This window comes from Phocoena sinus, chromosome 2, assembly GCF_008692025.1.
Source record: "Phocoena sinus isolate mPhoSin1 chromosome 2, mPhoSin1.pri, whole genome shotgun sequence".
In the NCBI taxonomy this organism is placed as follows: Eukaryota; Metazoa; Chordata; class Mammalia; order Artiodactyla; family Phocoenidae; genus Phocoena; species Phocoena sinus.
The window spans coordinates 149,955,043-149,975,633 of NC_045764.1; the positions used below are offsets into that span (position 1 = coordinate 149,955,043).

General features: G+C 45.8%; 1 non-coding gene and 1 pseudogene across 1 annotated transcript; one reads left to right on the top strand and one right to left on the bottom strand.

Annotated features, from left to right (window-relative positions):
- The first annotated feature begins 4,049 nt into the window (after positions 1-4,049).
- Positions 4,050-4,156, top strand: LOC116750293. Its single transcript, XR_004348989.1, has one exon. It is a non-coding gene; the product is annotated as a U6 spliceosomal RNA (small nuclear RNA).
- Positions 4,157-6,303: 2,147 nt separating this feature from the next.
- On the bottom strand, positions 6,304-6,934 carry LOC116746134 (annotated as a pseudogene).
- Positions 6,935-20,591: the final 13,657 nt, after the last annotated feature.

Sequence of the window (20,591 nt, forward strand, 5' to 3'; positions counted from 1 at the left end):
TCCACGAATTCTTGCCCCTTCCCCCACCTTTTACATAGCCAAGCCGCGGGACAAAAGGCGCCCGGGGCCTGGGGCTCCTTCCCCGGGCTCCTGCCAGCTCCGGGGAGTGTCAGACGGCTGGAGCCGCTCCACACCGCACCATTTACATTTTTTACAGCCTCCCTCCCACCCCCCACTCCCCTCTCCCTTAGGGCCATGGCCAGGGCCACAGGTCCTTTAGGCCCCGGGACTCTCCTTATAGTTCCCTGGAGGTTGAAGGCAGTTGCCTGTGAAGCAGAGAGCCAGGGCAGCAGGAATACAGATGGAGCTCCATGCTGGGTCCACATCCTAGAATCTAGGGCTGAAGGTGCAGGCCTTTTGTTCGGGACGATTTATTCCACCCACCCAGCAGCAGCAGCCAGAATTTGCTTCCCGGTTCCTTGTAAGCCTGATTCCAGGCCCCACAGAGTGACTTCCTCGTAGGATATGGGTCCCTATCTTTCTTGCATAGCTCCCTAATCCCTTGATAAATGCAGCTACTATTTATTGAGCACCTACTGCGTGCCAGGGACAGTGCAAAATGCCTGTGCATCTGTTCCTTCATTTAATTCTCACAACAACCCCAGGTGAAATAAGTGTGGACCCTATTTTCCAGATGAGGAAAGAGGTTCAGACAGGAGAGGTGTGTCCCCCCAGGCCTCCACGCAGTCAGCGGCCTATCAGTTGTCAGCAGTAGTGCCAGGATATGAACCCAGGTCTCCTCATACCCCCCCCCCCCACCTTGACTGAGTCTGAGGACCGATTGGGCAACTCCTTCCTCAAACTCTCTTGCACAATCCCTCAGTCCCTGCTGTTTACCTGTTTACCAGGTGGCTCTAAAATCGGACAGACCATCATCCTGATCTTTCCTGATCCTTAGGGCTGGCCCCACCTGGGCTCCCCTTGCCCTCCTAGGTAGCCTCCTATAGAAGCCCACATTTTGTTTCAAATAGTAGTTCAGTAGGACAGGCCAGGAAAAGGGACAGTTATTCCTCACGTCTGTGAAAAGCCCTGTGGAGATTCAGGTCTTGCTCAGATTTGCTGCTCCCTGACCCTCCTCCGTCTCTTGCAGGCCCTGCCCTTGTGGACTGAGGCCAAGCTTCAGACAAAATGAGGGCCAGTTGATTCTAACTGGCATGTTCCACATCTTCTGATAGCCCCCCAAGGCGCCTCCAACTTCCTAGGATATGGGCCAACACATCAAAAGGCGCCCTGCAGGGAGAGGAATGAAAAGTCTGGAACCTAGCCACATCCTGCCTTAGAGAGAAAAGCTGAAATACAGCCACGGAGGTGATCATGGTTTCAGTCAGCCCAGCCAGCCCTTGGCGTCCTCAAAGGGCCCAGCAGTCCCATCCCTTAAAGGGCTCAGAACCCACTTTAGCCACAATAATTATATGCACTGCACGTACCCAGCAAATGACAACACAAAGTGCTTCCTTCATTCATTTACCAAAACACAGAAATAAATACGTAAGTATCTAAATACTTCTCTACATATTACCTTCTTTGACTAAGCATTTCCACTTTGTGAATCTTACAGAAATGTTTGTACAATGTGTGCAAATATGTCTTTTCACATTGTTTGTAACAGGGAAAAAGTGGAAACAACCTAAATGTCCAATTGCAAAGAGTTGATTAAATACATTATCGTACATCCCTACAATCAGGTATCCGGCAGCTGCTAAAAGGTGTGAGCTAATTTTATACGTACCAACAAGGCACGTAACCCATGAAATACTGTTGGGTGAAAAGAAGCAAGTAGCACAACAATATATAAATGTCATTCCTTTTTGTTAAAAAAAATGTATTTATTAAGGTAGAAGGTAGATAGATAATTTTTTTAACCTAAGGATTTAGGACAGCGGTTGTTACCTTAACTGCACATCGGAATACCCAGGAATTAAAAAGATCCAGAGGGGGCTTCCCTGGGGGCTTCCCTGGTGGCTCAGTGGTTGAGAGTCCGCCTGCCGATGCAGGGGACACAGGTTCGTGACCTGTTCCAGGAAGAACCCACATGCCGCGGAGCGGCTGGGCCCGTGAGCCATGGCCGCTGAGCCTGCGCGTCCGGAGCCTGTGCTCCACAACGGGAGAGGCCCCGGCAGTGAGAGGCCCGCGTACCGCAAAAAAAAAAAAAAAAAAAAAAAAAGATCCAGAGGCCCAGGCCCACTCCAGACCATGTATCAATATATCACAATCTCTTGGGGGAGGGTGGGGGGGAGGGAGTTTTTTGTGATCCCAATGAGCAGCCAACTTAGGAAACGCTACCTTAAAAAAACAGAAGGAAGGAAAGGTTGACTCAGAAAGGAAAATCAAGTTGTAACCTCTTTACATGAAATTTAAACAGATATTACCTACTCTGCTCTTTCTGGGAAAAGAAAGGGGCTGGATCGCCTCGAATTATCACTAGCCTTCTATAAGCACTGATTAGTTGAGTTTAGCTCTGAGCAATGCCAAACTTTTTGATGACACCTGAGGGGTTCTAGAAGTTGACCACTTGACTTCAGGAGATGAAGTCTCCAAGGGCAGCGGGAAGGTTAAGAGCCCGCATTGCTGCGCCTTCTGAAGGACGTGGGCCACCACCTCATTAGTAAATGGGAACACAAATGAAGCACTTTGCACAGAGCCTGACACAGTGGCGGTGCTTAACATGTGGTAGCTTATTTCTTTTCAGGAATGGAAAGAGCTCAGAGATAATCTTAGTGCCTGCTGAGTTCCAGGCACGTATATATGGTGTCCTGTAATCCAAACAAGCCTGAGGCCAACATTCATATACCCATTTTACAGATGAGGAACCTGGGGCGTACCGGGGTTGGCATCTTGTCAGAAACCAGAATTAAAAGCCGGTTCTGTCCAACTCTATATTTTGTACTTTGCTTACCACTCTCTGTCCCTTCTTAGGGACCTTTGGGGCAGGGATTTAACTCTGATTAGGGCTCTCATTTTTAGACTCACTATTCATTTACCTTCAGAGGAAGGGAATGTGTGGCTGAAGTTACCTGGGATCACTCTGCTTAGAGATGATAGGACACCTTAAAAGACTGTGCCCAAAAGTGGTCTGGAAGGCCTGCAGTTGAAGCCACACCATGAAAGGAAAGGAAAGTTCTATCTCTGAGCCCAAAAGGAAACGTTATGGGCTTTGGGCATTTGTTCTGCACTGCAAATGGACGCAGGCAGAAGACTCCTCCAATCTCCCACCCCAAATTTTCCATTCCCTGCTCCCTCAAAGCAACTGCCTGAGCCTGGTTTTCACATCTGTGTTTCCTGGCCTGGCTGGCGAGTTTATCTTCGCACCTCAGAGGATTTGGTTCTGCTCCCGTTCGTTTTCACTTCCCTTGAAAAAGGGAGGTGCTCTTGGGCTTTGTCCTGTTGTCTCTTCCTCCTCCTTTTCACACCACTTGAATCAAGTACAGCAGTCAAAAACAGGGACTTATTGAGTATCCACCTTAACCAGCACTGTGGGTAGCACATCGGTCCTGGAGAGTCTGCCTTAGATCACCAGTACTTCCTCCACCTGGAATCTCTGCTCTATCGTCTCTGTTTCCTGGGCCGTGCAACCCCCATGCCACCTCCTCTAGGAAGCTTTCACGGATCTCATCTACTCCATGTCCTTACAGCACTTGCACACCTCTCCTGCATGGCTTTCCATATCCTGTACTTGGTTTATGGCTATTTGTATGTATGTCTTCCCCACTAGACTGAACATTTCCTTGAAGGCAGAAGCAATCTTTTCTTTTTGGCCGAGCTGCGCAGTTTTTGCGATTTTAGTTCCCCGACTAGGGACTGAACCCGGGCCCTCGGCAGGGTGCGGAGCCCTAACCACTGGACCACCAGGGAATTCCCACAATCTTTTCTTTATCTTTGTATTCTTCAAGAACCTAACTCAGTGCCTGGCATATTAAGAAAAAGAAATTCATACGGTTGTTTGCTTAAACTCTTTCCAAAAAAGGATTTTAAGTGCCTTACTGAAATACATAAAGAGTAGCAGAAATGGGACTGAAGAAAAGCAAGGGTAAAGAAATCATGGAAGGAGAGTGCTCGCTTCGGCAGCACATATACTAAAATTGGAACGGTACAGAGAAGATTAGCATGGCCCCTGCGCAAGGATGACACGCAAATTTGTGAAGTGTTCCATATTTTAAAGCAACTATATGCCAATAAATTTTTTTAAAAAAGAAAGAAATCATGGAATGAGAGCCCATAATAACAACAAAAATATTTGAGTTCTTACTAATGCTGAGCACTGTTCTGATTGATTTACATGCATCACCTCATTTAATCTTTATAATAATCCTGGGAGGTGATTACTGTTATAATTATTTTACATTTGAGGAAATGGAGGCACAGAGAGGTTAAGTCACTTGCCCAAGTTCACACAGTGGGATGTGAACACAGGCAATGTGGTTTCAGAAGCTGTGCTCAGGGGCTTCCCTGGTGGCGCAGCGGTTGAGAATCCGCCTGCCGATGCAGGGGACACAGGTTCATGTCCCGGTCCAGGAAGATCCCACATGCCGTGGAGCAGCTAGGCCTGTGAGCCATGGCCGCTGAGCCTGCGCGTCTGGTGCCTGTGCTCCACAACGGGAGAGGCCACAACAGTGGCCTACGCACTGAAAAAAAAAGAAGCTGTGCTCATAACCACAGCCCTCAGGATACCAACCACAGACATTCTGTGTGTAGAGCTGGGTTATGAATCTGGCTCTGAAGTTTCTAGCAGTCAAAGCCAAGAAGAGAAGGCATTTAATGACAGGAGTGATTGTATTTATTAGAAACAATAAACCAAATCTTTGAGAGAAATGCAGCTTTTTGTAACCTTGAGTCTGAGAGAACTCATCAAGAAGACACTGTTTTTCAAACTTTATAAGTTAATCTTCCATGGGTAAAAATTGTTAAACTCCCCAATACAGGTATATTTATACATTTGCACTGATGAACTAATATATTATGTGCATTGTAAAACACAAAAATAGAAATTGAAAAGAATGAGAGAAACTATAAAAACACATGGAAATTCTGCTGAGGACCATCTTGTACACTCCCTGGGCAGACACAGGTCCCTTCTGAGTTCCCTGGTACGGTAGGTGATTCTATGGGATGGATCCTGGCAATAGATAACAGTGGCTGACTTCACATCACCATTTCTTATAACAACGAAAGCATGACACAGAAAATGCATTTCAGCGACAGCAGTTCTAGAGGGACCAAAATAATGTCCAAATGAGTACATCTCTGATTGGCTGGTTTGATCTAGTAATAGATATTTTATTTATTACATATATAAAACTAATATAATATATAACTTAATTATATATATATTATATATGTATAACTAATATCAATTGAGCCTTTTCTGTATGACAGTCATTGTACTAGATGCTTTACTCATGCTCCCCATTTAATCCTTATTGCAATCCTTTGAAGTAATTATCAGTATAATCACCATTTTACAGATGAGGAAACTGAGGCTCAGAGAGGTTAACTGGTTCATGGAGTAGAGCTGGGGTTTAGACTCATGTTTATTAGATTCTGAAGCCAACGTTCTTAATCACCTTCTCTACTCCACAGAAAATTTGAATATAGATGGTTTTAAACAGTAGTTTCCCCCTTTTACAAATCCTTTTTATTTACCAAAAGAATGCATTCTTGTGGTAAAAAATGCAAACAAAACTGAAGTGTGCAAAGTAAAAAGGCCACCATTTCCCACAAACAAGCTCACCAGGGTTTCCCCTGTTAGTCTACTCTTTCTAAATTCTTCTAGACTTCTTTCTACTCACTGAACATGTGTATATACATATCAATTTTTCGAAAGTAGGATCATAACATATATTTTACTTTGAACTCTCTCTTTTTTTTTTTTTTTTTTTTTATGCGTTACGCGGGCCTCTCACTGCTGTGGCCTCTCCCGTTGCGGAGAACAGGCTCCGGACGCGCAGGCTCAGCGGCCATGGCTCACGGGCCCAGCCGCTCGGCGGCATGTGGGATCCTCCCAGACCGGGGCACGAACCCGCGTCCCCTGCATCGGCAGGCGGACTCTCAACCACTGCGCCACCAGGGAAGCCCATTTGAACTCTCTCTTTAACGTGGCTATCTTTCCAGGGTGGTTCATGCAGATTTGTTCACATATTAGGAGCAGATAACACAATTGACTACTTAGCCCTCTCTTCTTAAAATATTCTCTCTGGGTTTTTCTTTCTGCCTTTTTTTTTTTTTTTTTGGAACTTTGCAAATACTGTTTACTTCACTGAAACCTGGAGATGGGGAAAAGGTATGTGAAAGTCTGGGACACCGAGCCTAGGAGTGCATATTGACAAGGGCGACATACAGGGACAGGGTGCTGAGGGCCAGCAGCGCCGTCCAGCTGCCCAGGGAACAGAGGTGGACGAACATCTCCATGACAAAGGCCTTGTAGATGCTAAGGAACATCAGTAGGAGGACTGCTGGCTGGAAAGTGTGGTACAGGTCATAGCATGTGATCATCCACACCTGGGCAGATGCGACGACATAATGGATCAGACAGATGTTGGAGTCAATGCTCATCTGGATGTATTTCCAGTCAAACTCAGTGCCCGAGCTCCAACCCAGAGGGGGATGTAGCAGGACATAATGAACTTGGCAGTGGCCCAGCCCAGGGTAGCAACCATGATCTTGTATCCCCCCTTGCCGGCATTCTGGGACATGACAAGGTGTCTAAACCTTGTCTATCAGGTCTGCCACAGCCACGCTGGCCTTCATGAGCTCCCCAATGAAGTCACAGATGCCGCCTTCCCAGCTGGGAAAGAAAGCTGCACGAATAAATAGGTGACCCCGACCTGGACGCACTTCCGGAAGGCGCTGTACTCAGACAGCCTGCTGCACTTGTAGGTGATGAAGCAGGGGAGAAGAAGGCCAGGGCGAAGCAGTCCCCAAAGGGGAATAGTGTCATGGCGCCGGCTGCCCAGCCCGCCGGAGCGCACCTCTCTGCCTCGGAGGCCTGGCGCCTGAGCCTGGGCCTGGCGCCCACCTTCCTTCTGCCTCTTTTTTCTTTTCCTCTGGGTGACTCTGAAGTTTAGTCCTTTTTCTTTCTCCCTTCTTTTCCTTCTTCTTCTATTCCCTTGCCTCTAGAGCTTATCCATCTATATGCTAACAACTCCCAGACTTACTTCACTCTTTACCTGGAACACTGCAATTTTCTCTATTTTCAATTTGCTTTGTTGTTAGTTTTAAGCCTATTGGAGGATGTATATTTGCATTTGCTTATACTTACAAAAAGAAAGTCTGGAAGGAAGTTAATGAAAGGGGTTACCTGTGTGTGGTGGTGGGGAGTGGAGGGAATTGGGAATAAACTAACCAAGATCAAAGGCACCAGGCTTGAGATTACGAACAGAGTAATTGGGAGAACTTGGGTTTGGCTTGTGGTCTTGTCTCTCCTTTACGGATGAAATAGAGGTGACAGAAGAAATGTAATGAACTTGGTGGGGAGAGGACCACAAGGCCTTAAAACCTGGTCTGGGGACTTCCCTGGTGGTGCAGTGGTTAAGAATCCACCTGCCAATGCAGCAGGAGACACGAGTTCGAGCCTTGGTCCGGGAAGATCCCACATGCCACGGAGCAACTAAGCCCGTGTGCCACAACTACTGAGCCTGCACTCTAGAGCCCGCGAGCCACAACTACTGAGCCCACGTGCTGGAACTACTGAAGCCCGTGTGCCTGGAGCCCGTGCTCCGCAACAAGAGAAGCCACCGCAATGAGAAGCCCATGCACTGCAACCAAGAGTAGTCCCTGCTCACCGGAACTAGAGAAAGCCCACACACAGCAACGAAGACCCAATGCAGCCAAAAAGTTAATAAATTAACAAATAAATAAATTTAAAAAAAAAAACAAAAAAACCTGGTCTGAGGCCTAGCTGTTCCAGTGGGGTACCTGTGCCTGTTTCCTTGGGACAGGGGAGGGGTAAGTTATCCACAAGCCTTCTTCCTTGTCCAGGTGAATTCCCCAAGGGCACCTGCAAAGGCCCTGTAAATAAAGCAGGTGGCAATCTAACGACATAGCCCACCCTTTGCAAGCTCTCCTCCTGGCTAAGGATAGGGCAGGCCTGCCCTTCGCCTAAATGGGGAATGCTGCACGTGGTAAGTTCCTTCCTCTTCGCTTCCATAAAGTGATCCTCCCATTAAACAAAAATAGATATTCAAACCTTCCTATTATAAAACTTATCAAACACATCAAAACTGAGAGAATGGCATAATGAACCACCTTGAATGAATAGTAAAATGAACCCCTGATTCAATAATTATTGACATTTTGCCATATATGCTTTACCCTTTTCTTCCTCCCTTCTTCCTTCCTTCCGTCCTTTCTTTCTCTTCCTTTTCTTAAAAATCAGGTAACAAAACATCAGTGTTTAATGGCAAACATTTTTTTTTTTTTTTGCAGTACGCGGGCCTCTCACTGTTGTGGCCTCTCCCGTTGCGGAGCACAGGCTCTGGACGCGCAGGCTCAGCGGCCATGGCTCACGGGCCCAGCCTCTCCACAGCATGTGGGATCTTCCTGGACCGGGGTACGAACCCCTGTCCTCTGCATCGGCAGGCGGACTCTCAACCACTGCGCCACCAGGGAAGCCCTTTTCCTCTGATTTTTAAAGAGCAATACCTAAAGTCCTACCATTTCAACCTGAAATTCTTACAAACATATCTGAAAATTCAGGACCTTTTCTTACTATTATCACCTCTAACAAATTTAACATTAATTCCTTAGAATATTATTAATTCCTCAGAATACGCTAATACCCAGTCTATATTCAAATTTACCACAAAATAAATGACTTTAAAGCCATAAAGAATGCCAGATCGGAGTTGCAAATGAGACCAGAGAAGCTAGCATCAACCCAGCAGTCCTCTCAGCACAGGTCTCTGAGAAATGCCAGTGTCCAGGAGTGAGGGGCATTCCTTGGGAAAAGCAAGTAATAGTAGCTCTTATTGAGCACTTACTGTGGACCCCCCTGTGCTGTGGCTTCTGACTGGAAGAGATGACATCAGCTCTCTGTGTGTCTTCATAGTACTGAACATAATGCCTACATAGAGTAGACACTCAACTAATTGAGATGTGAATTGATCATCATGCCTCCCTGGTGTTAAGTGTTTCTTTGCAGCGAAGGAGTGACTTCACTGTTTAATTCAATCATTCGAATAAAGTGGATATTATTATCCCTATTTTACAGAGGAGGAAACTGAGGGTCAGACTTGTCTAAGTTCCCTAAACTAGAAGTAGAGGAGCTGAGCTTCAACTCAGGTTAGTCTGACTCAGAGTCTGAGTGGTCATCTGTCTTGGTAATCGCCAAGGGACTCTGATAGGGGTAGTAAAGGCCTGAGTCCGGTGTAGAGTCCTGGGCAAAGAGAGGGTAAAAGGGCACGGGGGGTGGGGGGGGTGGGGAAGAAGAGAAAGGAACAAAGAAAGGAAGCCAGGAGATTATGATGTCATGGAATTAAAACTAGCAGCCATTGGATAAAGAGCCATGGTATACAGTGAACACAGGTATTTGTTCTGCTGTGGAATGAATGAGAAGCTTTTGAACCTCAACCCCCAAACTCCTGAGTCAGGTCCATGGACATCATTATGTACTCAGAGCTAGCCCAGGATCTGGCCCATACTAGGAGCTCAAATATCTGTTGAATGAATGACAGTGCATGAGTGAATGTGTGAGTAAATGAATAACTGAATAAATGATGGACTAATATGTAAATTATTTAATAAGGCATTGAGTGGCTTCATTAATTGAGTGACAAATGGATGAATTCTTTAAATATCTATAGAAGAGAATGAAGTGGGAAGACAACTAGTCTAACAGTAGCGTCATGTCCAGAGCATCTTATCATGAGACCTGTGCTGAGAACTTCATAAGCAGTTTTTCATTTAATTCTCAGAGCAAACTCTCCGGTACTATTATCATTCTTTAAGTGAGGAATTAGGTCTGGAGATGTGAGAAAACTTGTTCAAGGGCACACAGGCACAGAGCTGGAATTTTAATCCTGCCATTACGCTCCAAAGCTCAGGCTTTCCACTATACAGTCAGTGTTCCAATCAATATTACTTCACTCAATACCGGACTTGTTTTTGTAGCTGATCCAAATACAGGTGAACCACCACTTATACAACCCCTGGAAAGCTGTAAATTTAAACACAGTTAATTACTTATCTCATGCTCATTATGTAAAGGAAGCTGTCCTATTGTATGCCCCTTTATAAGTGAAGGATTACCCTGAACTCATCTGCTTCCTAAATCTGAATTTTGTTCAAAGCAAGGTATATATTAACTAAAGATATCTACTTGTAGGAATTGGTTTAATTATTGCTGGGAATCTGGGATTTTTGGTGTTTGGACAGCTTATGACGAGGCCCTTAATTTGTGATACCTCATCTTAATGGTTTAAATAAAGGTAGATTAAAATGTACCAAATCCAGAATCCATTAAAGACAAGATATTGTTCAATATATGTAAAAATAAGCAGATTTCTTCATGATAAAAAAAACACCGTAAGCCAAGTCCAATTATAAACCACAAACTCAGGAAAAAATATTTCTAGTTCCTGTCGTAGACCAAGGGCAGTCTTCATATAAACTCTCTTAATCAATAAGAAAAGGTCTATAACCAAATGGCAAAATGGGGCAAGGATATTCACAGGAAAGGAAATATAAGTGGCTCCTTAAATGGATGAAAATGCTCTTTTACTCATAATGAAAATTGTAAATTAAAACCACACTGAGAGACTAAGTTTTCACCTATTAGATTGGCAAAGATAAAAAATAAACGTGATGACACAGTATGCTGGCTTAGGGGTAGGAAAACTACACTCATACTTTGTTTTGGGGGGAATAAACTGGTACAACTCCTACGAAGAGAAACTTTGGCAAAATCTATCTAAATTACTATATGCATACACTTTGAAGGTATAGTTACACCCACACATGTGCAAAATTATGTATGTGCAAGGTTACCAATTGTAGCATGGTTTAAGAGCAAAAGAAGGAAATGACCTTAAGGTTCATCAATAGAGGACTGGATAGGGACTTCCCTGGTGTGCAGTGGTTAGGAGCCTGCCTGCCAATGGAGGAGACATGGGTTCGATCCCTGGTCCGGGAAGATCCCACATGCCGCAGAGCAAATAAGCCCTTGCGCCACAACTACTGAGCCTGTGCTCTAGAGCCTATGAGCACAACTACTGAAGCCTGTGTGCCTAGAGCCCATGCTCCACAAACAAGAGAAGACACCGCAATGAGAAGCCCACCCGCGCACTGCTACAAAGAGTAGCCCCTGATCGCCACAACTAGAGAAAGCCCACGTGCAGCAATGAAGACCCAATGCAACCAAAAATAAATAAATAAACATATTTTTAAAAAGCAAGGTACAGGGCTTCCTGGTGGCGCAGTGGTTGAGAGTCCGCCTGCCGATGCAGGGGACGCGGGTTCGTGCCCTGGTCCGGGAGGATCCCACTGCCGCGGAGCGGCTGGGCCCGTGAGCCATGGCCGCTGAGCCTGCGCGTCCGGAGCCTGTGCTCCGCAACGGGAGAGGCCACAGCAGTGAGAGGCCCGCGTACCGCAAAAAAAAAAAAAACAAACAAAAAGCAAGGTACATAAAAGTAGTATATTACATTTATGCTTTAAAGAAAGGACAAAAGTGCTCTCTGAGAGATCTGCTTCTTTATACATAACAGATCTCTGGCATGATACCGTAGAAATGATGTTGGTTGCTTTTTTTTCCCCTTAATACATCTTTATTGGAGTATAATTGCTTCAGAATACTGTGTTAGTTTCTGTTGCACAACATAGCGAATCAGACATACACATGTCCCCATATCCCTTCCATCTTTTTAAAATTTATTATTCTATTTATTTATTTTGGCTGCATTGGGTCTTCATTGCTGTGTGTGGGCTTTCTCTAGTCGCTGAGAGCGGAGGCTACTCTTCGTTGCGGTGCATGGGCTTCTCATTGCGGTGCCTTCTCTTGTTGCAGAGCATGGGCTCTAGAGTGCAGGCTCAGTAGTTGTAGCAAATGGGCTCAGTAGTGGCGTACGGGGTTAGTTGCTCTGCAGCATGTGGGCTCTTCCCGGACCAGGGTTCGAACCCATGTCCCCTGTATTGGCAGGAGGAGTCTTAACCACTGTGCCACCAGGGAAGCCCTCCCCTCCCTCTTGAGCTCCCTCCACCCTCCCTATCCCACCCTCTAGGTCATCGCAAAGCACTGAGCTGATCTCCCTGTGCTATGCTTCTGCTTCCCACCAGCCAACTACTTTACATTCGGTAGTGTATATACATCGATGCTACTCTCACTTTGCCCCAGCTTTGCCCTCCCACCCCATGTCATCAAGTCCATTCTCTATGTCTACCTCTTTATTCCTGCCCTGCAACTAGGTTCATCAGTATCTTCTTTTTTTTTTTTTAAGATTCCATACATATGCGTTAGCATATGGTATTTGTTTTTCTCTTTCTGACTTACTTCACTCTGTATGACAGACTCTAGGTCCATCCACCTCACTACAAATAACTTAATTTCGTTTCTTTTTATGGCTGAGTAATATTGCATTGTATATATGTGCCACAGCTTCATTATCCATTCATCTGTTGATGGACATTTAGGTTGGTTCCATGTCCTGGCTATTGTAAATAGTGCTGCAATGAACATTGTGGCGCACGTCTCTTTTTGAATTATGATATTGGTTGCTTCTGAAAAGAGAAACTGTAGAAAGGGAACAGGGCTGAAATTTGAATCTTTAATACTTTAGTAAATTACTGAACCAATATTTACAAGCATTTTGAATAATATACAGTGGTACTGTGGTCCCTCCCCTACTTCAGCCCCCCCAACCCCATCCTAAGACCCCTAGTGGATGCCTGAAACCGTGGAGAGTACCGAACCCTATATATACTATGTTTTTCCCTATACTAACTAGTTGGGTAGCATCTACAGCGTGGATAGGCCGATGGGAGGGATGATTCACTCACATCCCAGGTGGGACAGAGCCGGGGGATGAGAGACTTCATCACGCTACTGAGAACAGTGAGCAATTTAAAACTCATGAATGTTTGCTTCTGGAATTTTTCATTTAATATTTTTCCACTGCAGTTGACCACAGGTAACTGAAACCAAGGAAAGCAAAACGGCAGATAAGGAAGGACTACTGTATTATTATTTAGATATCATTTATGTATATAATACATAGGCACATATATAACATATATTAGTCAAAAGTAAAGTATTTAACACAGAATAAAAATATGCACAGAGAGACTAGAAAAATATACATGTGTATATGCACAGAAAAAGCTGAAAATATACAGAAAAAGAACTGGGCAGTTGTTTTAGGTCTCATAATGAGGAGAATGGGTTTGGGACTAAAAGGGAGGACTGGCTTAATTTACTCTATTTTTTACTCTGTACCCGTTTGGGTCTTTTGTAAAGACAAAGTTTAACTTGTGTAGTCTAAGAAAAGAAACTAGATTAGAAAGAAATGTACCAAGATGTTCACAACAGCTGTCTTTAGATAATGAGATTATAGGTGATTTTTCCTGCTTACTACTTTACTTTTAAAATTCTCCCAATTATTCATTTTCCCAATTAGTCTATAAATAAGACTCTTACTTTGGTAATGGGAGTGCCAACAAGCCTTTTTATCACTAGGGTTTCTTTTTAAAAAATACTTTAAAAGATTCTATTAGCCTTTTAAAGAATTTTAAATTATCTTCATTGCCTTTATTAAATGATAGCAAGTAATACAGACTCCTTATAAAATGTCAAAAGACACAGAAAGCTATGTGGAAAGAAAAAGTTATCTCGTAATTCCATCTCCTTCTACAAAATCACCACTATTGTCTGAAACTTTTAAAATACTGCATTTATATTAAGAACTTAAAAAAGATTTCAGATTCACTGGAAAGCCTGAGAACTGGAATATACTTGCTTTGTGCCAAGCAGTCCTAAATACTTATGTTTATCTTATTGAATCCACCCAACAACTCTGGGGGTAAACGAACTCTCTGGCGTAAATGTTAGGCCCCAGTAACCACTAAATCAGGGCTCTGAGGTTTAAACAATTTGCCTAAAGCCATACTCTAGTATGGGGCAGGGTTGGCATTCAAATCCAAGTCCAGGAGGCGTCCAAACCACTGCCTCAGGCGACTGCCATCATGGTGGGTGGGGCTGGTGTGTTTAAGATGCAGGGACTGGACTTGAGTTCACGTCTGGAGGCCCCCTCATCCAGCTTTCCTGAGGATGGATGTTTGATGAACGAGTTTTGACTTAGGTGATAAGTGTAGGGTTCATCATGATCGTCAGAGGAGAAGATGATTAGTGGAGCTGGGGCATAACCGACACTGGGGGGCATTTTACAGTGGTAGCGAGGGGTAAGGCGATAAAGAGGAGAGGTGGGTGGAACTGAAGCCCGGGAGAAGCTGTTAGCCCCAGCACTCCAAAGGGTTAAGGCTGGGCAGGAAAGCCCCTGGGGGGAGCTACCACCAAAGGCTGCAATCTGGCAGCCCTCACCTCCCCCACCAGCGGGGAACTGGACGGGCGGATAGGACTAGTTCCTCCGGGATTATCTGAGGCCTCTGGGCTGAGGTGAGCTGCGGGGAGGGACGGAAGCCTCAGGTACCACATGTCCTTACCTTCCTGCTGGGCTCAGAAAACCAGGTGTCCAGGGATAGGTGCCCTGGTCCCAGACAGAAGCATCTTTGCCCAGGCACACTTTGGGAGTGAGAGGTGTTTGAGCCTCAAGCCTGGGGGGATGCTCAGAGAAAGGTGGGGATAGGAGGCCTTTCTGGAAGGGAAGGGGGCCTGCACCAAGGTGGGGGCAGTGAGTTCTCCAGCCTCCCTGTCTCTTGGGGGGCCAGGGATGGGGGAGCTGCCTCAGGAGGAGATGCATCTTGGAGGTTCAGAGAGCCCCAAGTCCTCTAACCAATCCCAAGCTAGTTTCCGGCTCCAGCTTCGCTCTCGCCCCCCTCCCCCTCTTAGCCCTTGCCACAGACTTTCCTTAGGTCTTTCTATCTAAACCTCCTCCCCTCCCTTTCCCCTCCCCCCAAATTCTTTGGAAATCTTTCGACTTTCTTTCAAGTTTTTCCCTGGGCAGTTTGGGGTCCGTTTCAGAGCTAGGTCAGGGCGCTTTAACACCCACAGCTGGGTAGAGTGGACGAGACAATAGCTGCTATCACTTTACCATTGGAAGTGACCCCCAGAATTTGCACTCTTTCATCTTGGGACCAGAGCACTTGAGGGTGGGCGATTTCCTGGGGGGAGTGGCTTAAGCCGCTTCTCCAACGGCCAGTTGGCTGTAGACGGTCCATGCTCAATGGTCCACCACAGATATGAAACCAGTTCTGGAGTGAGAGTGGCGCTCAGCTGGGGACACTGCCCACAGGGTGACTTAAATGTCCCAAGCTGGAAGGTGGAGAGAGAAGCGGACGCCCCCTGGGCTCTGGGCCACCCTCGAGGTCAGTAAACTAGGAAGTTTCCTCAAAATTAGGAAGGGTGGGTGCCTCGAGCAGTTTGGAGACCCCAGGGGAACGAGGGGGTGGCCTTGGGACACTAAAGGGCTCAAGGGTCATAGAGTGACTCTGGAGATGCCGTGTGTGTGTGTGTGTGTGTGTGTGTGTGTGTAGAGGTGTGTGTGTGTGTGTGTAGAGGTGTGTGTGTGTGTGTGTAGAGGTGTGTGTGTGTGTGTGTGTGTGGAGAGGGGACGCATTGTTTCAAGTTCTTCTTCTCCCCACCCCCACCTCCAGCCTCTTCCCCATCCCCACCCCCCGCTCGCCCGCCTATCTCCCTTCCCCACCCTACACAATGGTCTGGCCTTAGCCCCTCCCCAGACTCCCGGTGTTTACCCGGTTGGGTCCCTTGTCTCAGATACCCCTAGCCAGCCAGCTCTTTCCCCAACTATCCAGGGCCTCCTGGCGGCTCGCTCCGCTTCCCCTCGTGGGCCTCGCTGCCCATTCTCCTTCCCTTCGAGGCGCGTGGTCCCCTGGAGCTACTCAGCTTGGGAACTACCGAGGCATGATTGACTGGGTGGCCTCAGGCCCACCCTGGTGCCCCCAGACCCTCCTGCTGCCCTTGGTTGGTGGGAGGTTCCTTGGAAAGTCACAGCCAAGGGACTTGCCTGCCACCAGCCAGTACCTGTGGCCGCCCACGCCCCGCGAGGCCTCCTGGCCACCGGGGAAGAAGCCAAGATGGCTGGCGCTCCCTGGAGCCAGGGCCGCAGCTTGGGCAGCTGGGCCGGCCAGAGAGGTGTGGAGCCAGGCCGGTTGAGATGCCAGCCATGCCTGCGCAGCCTTAGGCAGTCTTACTGAGGGCTGAGGCCAGTGTGGCCCTCCCTCACGCTTGTAGGGCCTGGCTGGCTATCAAGACGGCAGGGCCTGCTTTATGAGGGATGGGGAGAACACGGGGTCCTTGGTGAGCGAATGCGGAGCCCAGGATGAGCCTGGCAGGGAGGGTGTTTGTTCTAGAGGCCAGAGACCTACCAACACTGTCAGCAGGTGCTTTGGCCCTTTCTTCCCTTGCCCTGCCTAGAGAGCTGGCTCCGAGACCCCATCTGCTTGAAATAAGGAGAGGCCAGAGCTGGGCTCCGAGACCCCATCTGCTTGAAATAAGGAGACTGGGGGAGGAGGAAGTGGGCCTTGGTGAAGGTGAGGCTTTGAATTGCCTGCAGAGTTGCCCGTGTCCATTCATTCCTTCCTGGGCTCCAGAGCCCTTCTTAGGTGCCAAGATGCTGGCTGGATGCTGTCCTATTTCCTCCCTTCCAACCTCAAGCCGGGGAGCCTGTGTCGCCTTGAGGGGCCCTGCCTCCTCGGTTTCATGTTTTATCAGGTCCCTTGTAAGAGTGGTGGGGCCAGGGGAGGCCAGCTGGGCAAGACCCCTAGATTAGCTCTCACTTTCTGCACCTTATTCCACGAATGCACCTGGTAATTGTCAGATCTGCTTTGCATTGCGTTTCCAGGGAGCCATCACCAAAAAGACTGTTGCACCTGAACCCCATCAACCAATTGTCTACTTAAGTATGATTAGCTTCCCCGCACGGCCTCTGGCCTTTCCCCGCTGCCCCATTCTCTCCTGGTCCAGACCCACCTGAGTTGACGTGAGGTGCAGAGCCTCTCCAGGGAGCTACTTTTTCTCAGCAAGCTTTTGAGGAAAAAAGAAGTAGGGTATTACCTACTCACATCTCCTCTTACTTCTTTGGGGAAGAGGAAGGAATGAGTTAGGGTGGGGTGGGGTGGGACTGGGATGGGAAGAGTAGGTAGGGTGGGACAGGGAAGGGGAGGGAGGAGGGTGGGGTTTGCGCAGGAAGACGTGTGGTCTATCTGGACGTGTTGGCAGGTATCTGGATACTACAGCGGGAATTCAGGCAAGTCAACTTTACCTTTCTGGACCTCAATTTCCTTATCTGTAAAATGACCAGCTTTGTCTCGAAGCCCCAAGAATCCATGTGTTTCTGCATCCTTTGGATAATGAGCATTTTGGGCCCTGTATTTCCCTGTATGGTGGAATCACAGGGGTTAGGAGGGGAGCTCTGGAGTGAGATTGCTTAGGTTTTGTAGTTTTAATAGCTTGTGGTCTTGGGAATGTTATTTAACCCCCAAGCCTCCATTTCTCTATGTGTGAACTAGAAGTAGCTATCCTAGTGAAGGTGCAGGTGTGATGGAGTTGTAATTCATGTAGAAGGAAAGTGAGAACCACATATAAATATTACCTCTGAAAAGCCTGAAGTCCAAACGCTCACCCAACGCAAAGCCCACAGAAACCTGTAATCGTTTAAGGAAACATTGTGCCCTCCTCCTGGTGTGGAAGGGCAGGAAGAATCACCCACACAATTTAAATTAATTATCCCCTCTTTTTTTTTGAGATTTTGGTTGAATTACCTAAATGTAAGCAGTAGGTGAATGGTGGTTATTTTCATAATTTTGTTTGCGAAGTATCTAGCAGAGCAGAGCTCTCATTTATAAGCGTCTGTATAGCAGCGTTTACAAGTGACATGCAAGAAAAACAAAACCCCCAGCATCTTTGTTGTCTGTCAGAATGAAAAAGCTCTTCTGTGTATACAGTTTGCTCCTCGGAGCTCAATTTTTTATCGCATATGGAAGTGCTCTCGGTGAAGTTTATCTCCTGAGTCCAAAAAACTAACAGTTTTTTAAAAAGTAAATATGAAGTATATAAAAGATGAACAGATTAAAAGCCCAGTTCCAGGGTCAGTTAATGTGGGACAAATAGAAATCTGGTGAGAGGTTAGACCAGGTTTGTCACAATAAACACATTAAAAAAAAAATCTACAAGCAAGAAATTTTTATCCAAAGGTGATTCTGATTACCAGTTTTTAAAAAGCTTTCTTTTTTATGGTTACCAAGTAAAATTCTGGTGGTAAGCCTTTGGTTCTTTAAAAACTTTTTTTCAACTTTACTGAACCATAGTTTACACCCAAATGCATCCCTTGTAAGTGCGCAAAACACTTTCCTTTTAGGTGTGCAGTTTGATGAGTTGACAAGTGTATACACCCAAACACAATTTTTAAACCTAAGGCTAATCTAAAGGAATTTATTAAAATCTGAGAACAAAGATCTGAGAGAGGGTAATGGTCTCCTTTTTAATTTAAAAACAGTGTCCACAAAGGAATATTACTCTGCTTTGCAACACAACACGGAAAACCCACCAGTAATTAGGATGATTAGTTTGAATTGAAAGGTGGCTGGCATTTTAAACTGGAGTAGATGAATCACAGGCCCTAAAGAGCATCTGGTTTCATCCACTGGCTGCACCACTTATGAGGCCTGGGGCAAATTGGGCAAATGAGCCTAAATTTGATTGTCTCAGTTTTTTCACCTGTAATTTGGGGATAATGGTAATACCCATCTTAAAGTTCCACTGCCAGGATTGGGAAAGTGCATGGCAAATAGTAAACCTTAGTTATTAGATCTATGTCAGCACAGTAGCTAGGCTGCTGCTACCTCTTTGAAAAGACTAACTTTATCCCAGGGCAGCAGTTCTCAAACGTTTTGGTCTCAGGACACGTGTATGCTCTTAAAATTTGAAGACCCTGAAGAGCTTTTGTTTATATAGGTTACATCTGTCAACATGTTACATTCAAAATTAAAATTTAGACATTTAGAAAAGGTTTCTTTATTAAAAAAGAACAAACCTGTTACATAGTAACAAATAATAGTTTTTATGAAAAATAACTTTTCCAGAACAAAAAAAATTTAGTGAGTTTTCAAATCTCTAATATCTGGTTATCAGAAGACAAGTAGATTCTTTTCTGTCTCTATGTTCAATCTGTTGCGATACATTATTTTGGTAGAAGTACATGAAGAAAATCCAACTTCATCCGGACACATAAATAGAGAGAGGAAGAGTATTTTTTTTTTTTCCTTTGGCTTTGCCACCACGGCACTTGCGGGATCTTAGTTCCCCAACCAGGGATCGATCCTGGGCCACGGCAGTGAAAGTGTGAAGTTCTAACCACTGGACTGCCAGAGAATTCCCAGAGGAAGTGTATTTTGGTAGCATTTTCAGTGGATATTCTTTGACAGCTACACCGCAACTCGACAGGTGGTAGTTCCTCAAAGCTTAGTTATAATGCAGAATCTGAAATAATATCCAGGAACTTTTGCACCGTATTATATTAAAAATCCGTTGCTTTCTTTTATACTTTGAATAGATCTTTTCCCCGTGCCATCCCATTGGTTATTTGGGAAATACAGTTCATTGAGTGATGCAAATCTTCAAATGTTGAACATCCATTATATTTGCTGTCAAGCTCACTGTAGTGGATACAAGTTTTCCAAAATTCTAATTTTCAAATGAAAGCTCAGAAATTTTCACTGGCCATAAATAGTAGCAGTTTTCCTTGAAGTGACAGCCTCACCTTGTTCATTTTTGAGAAAATGTCTGTCAAATATATCCAAGTCTAAATGACTAATGCCACTCAATTTTTCTTTCAAGTAAAAGTGGTATTCCAAGAAAAAGCGGCTAGTTCATCATGCAACCCAATTGTCACTCATTCATTACACACCAGTGTGCAGCAGAAATCCTCTATGAGCACTCCCCATCTTGTCAGTCCCAACATTGAAGCAATGTACTTAAGGGTTATGATTTTAAAAAATAATGATCTTTGTTGCTGCATCAAGGACATTTTGGAGTGATACCAGCTTTCTTTTTCCCAGCTGTGGCTACATCATGGGGTAGAACACAGTGATTTCTAGTTTAATTCATGCTGAGGTACTAGCTGTACTCCAATGTTAACACGATGAAAAAGGCAAATCACATCTTAGTGTTGTTATCTTAGTATTATTATGAAAACAGTTTAACTTGCAGCCCCTCAGAAAGTCTCAGAGAACCCCAAGGGTCCATGACCGTACTTTTTTTTTTTTTGACTGCGCTGCGTCTTCGTTGCTGCGCGCTGGCTTTCTCTAGTTGCGGCGAGCGGGGGCTACTCTTCATCGCGGTGCCGGCTTCTCATTGCGGTGGCTTCTCTTGTTGCGGAGCACGGGCTCTAGGCACACGGGCTCAGTAGTTGTGGCTCGCGGGCTGTAGAGCGCAGGCTCAGTAGTTGTGGCACACGGGCTTAGTTGCTCCGCGG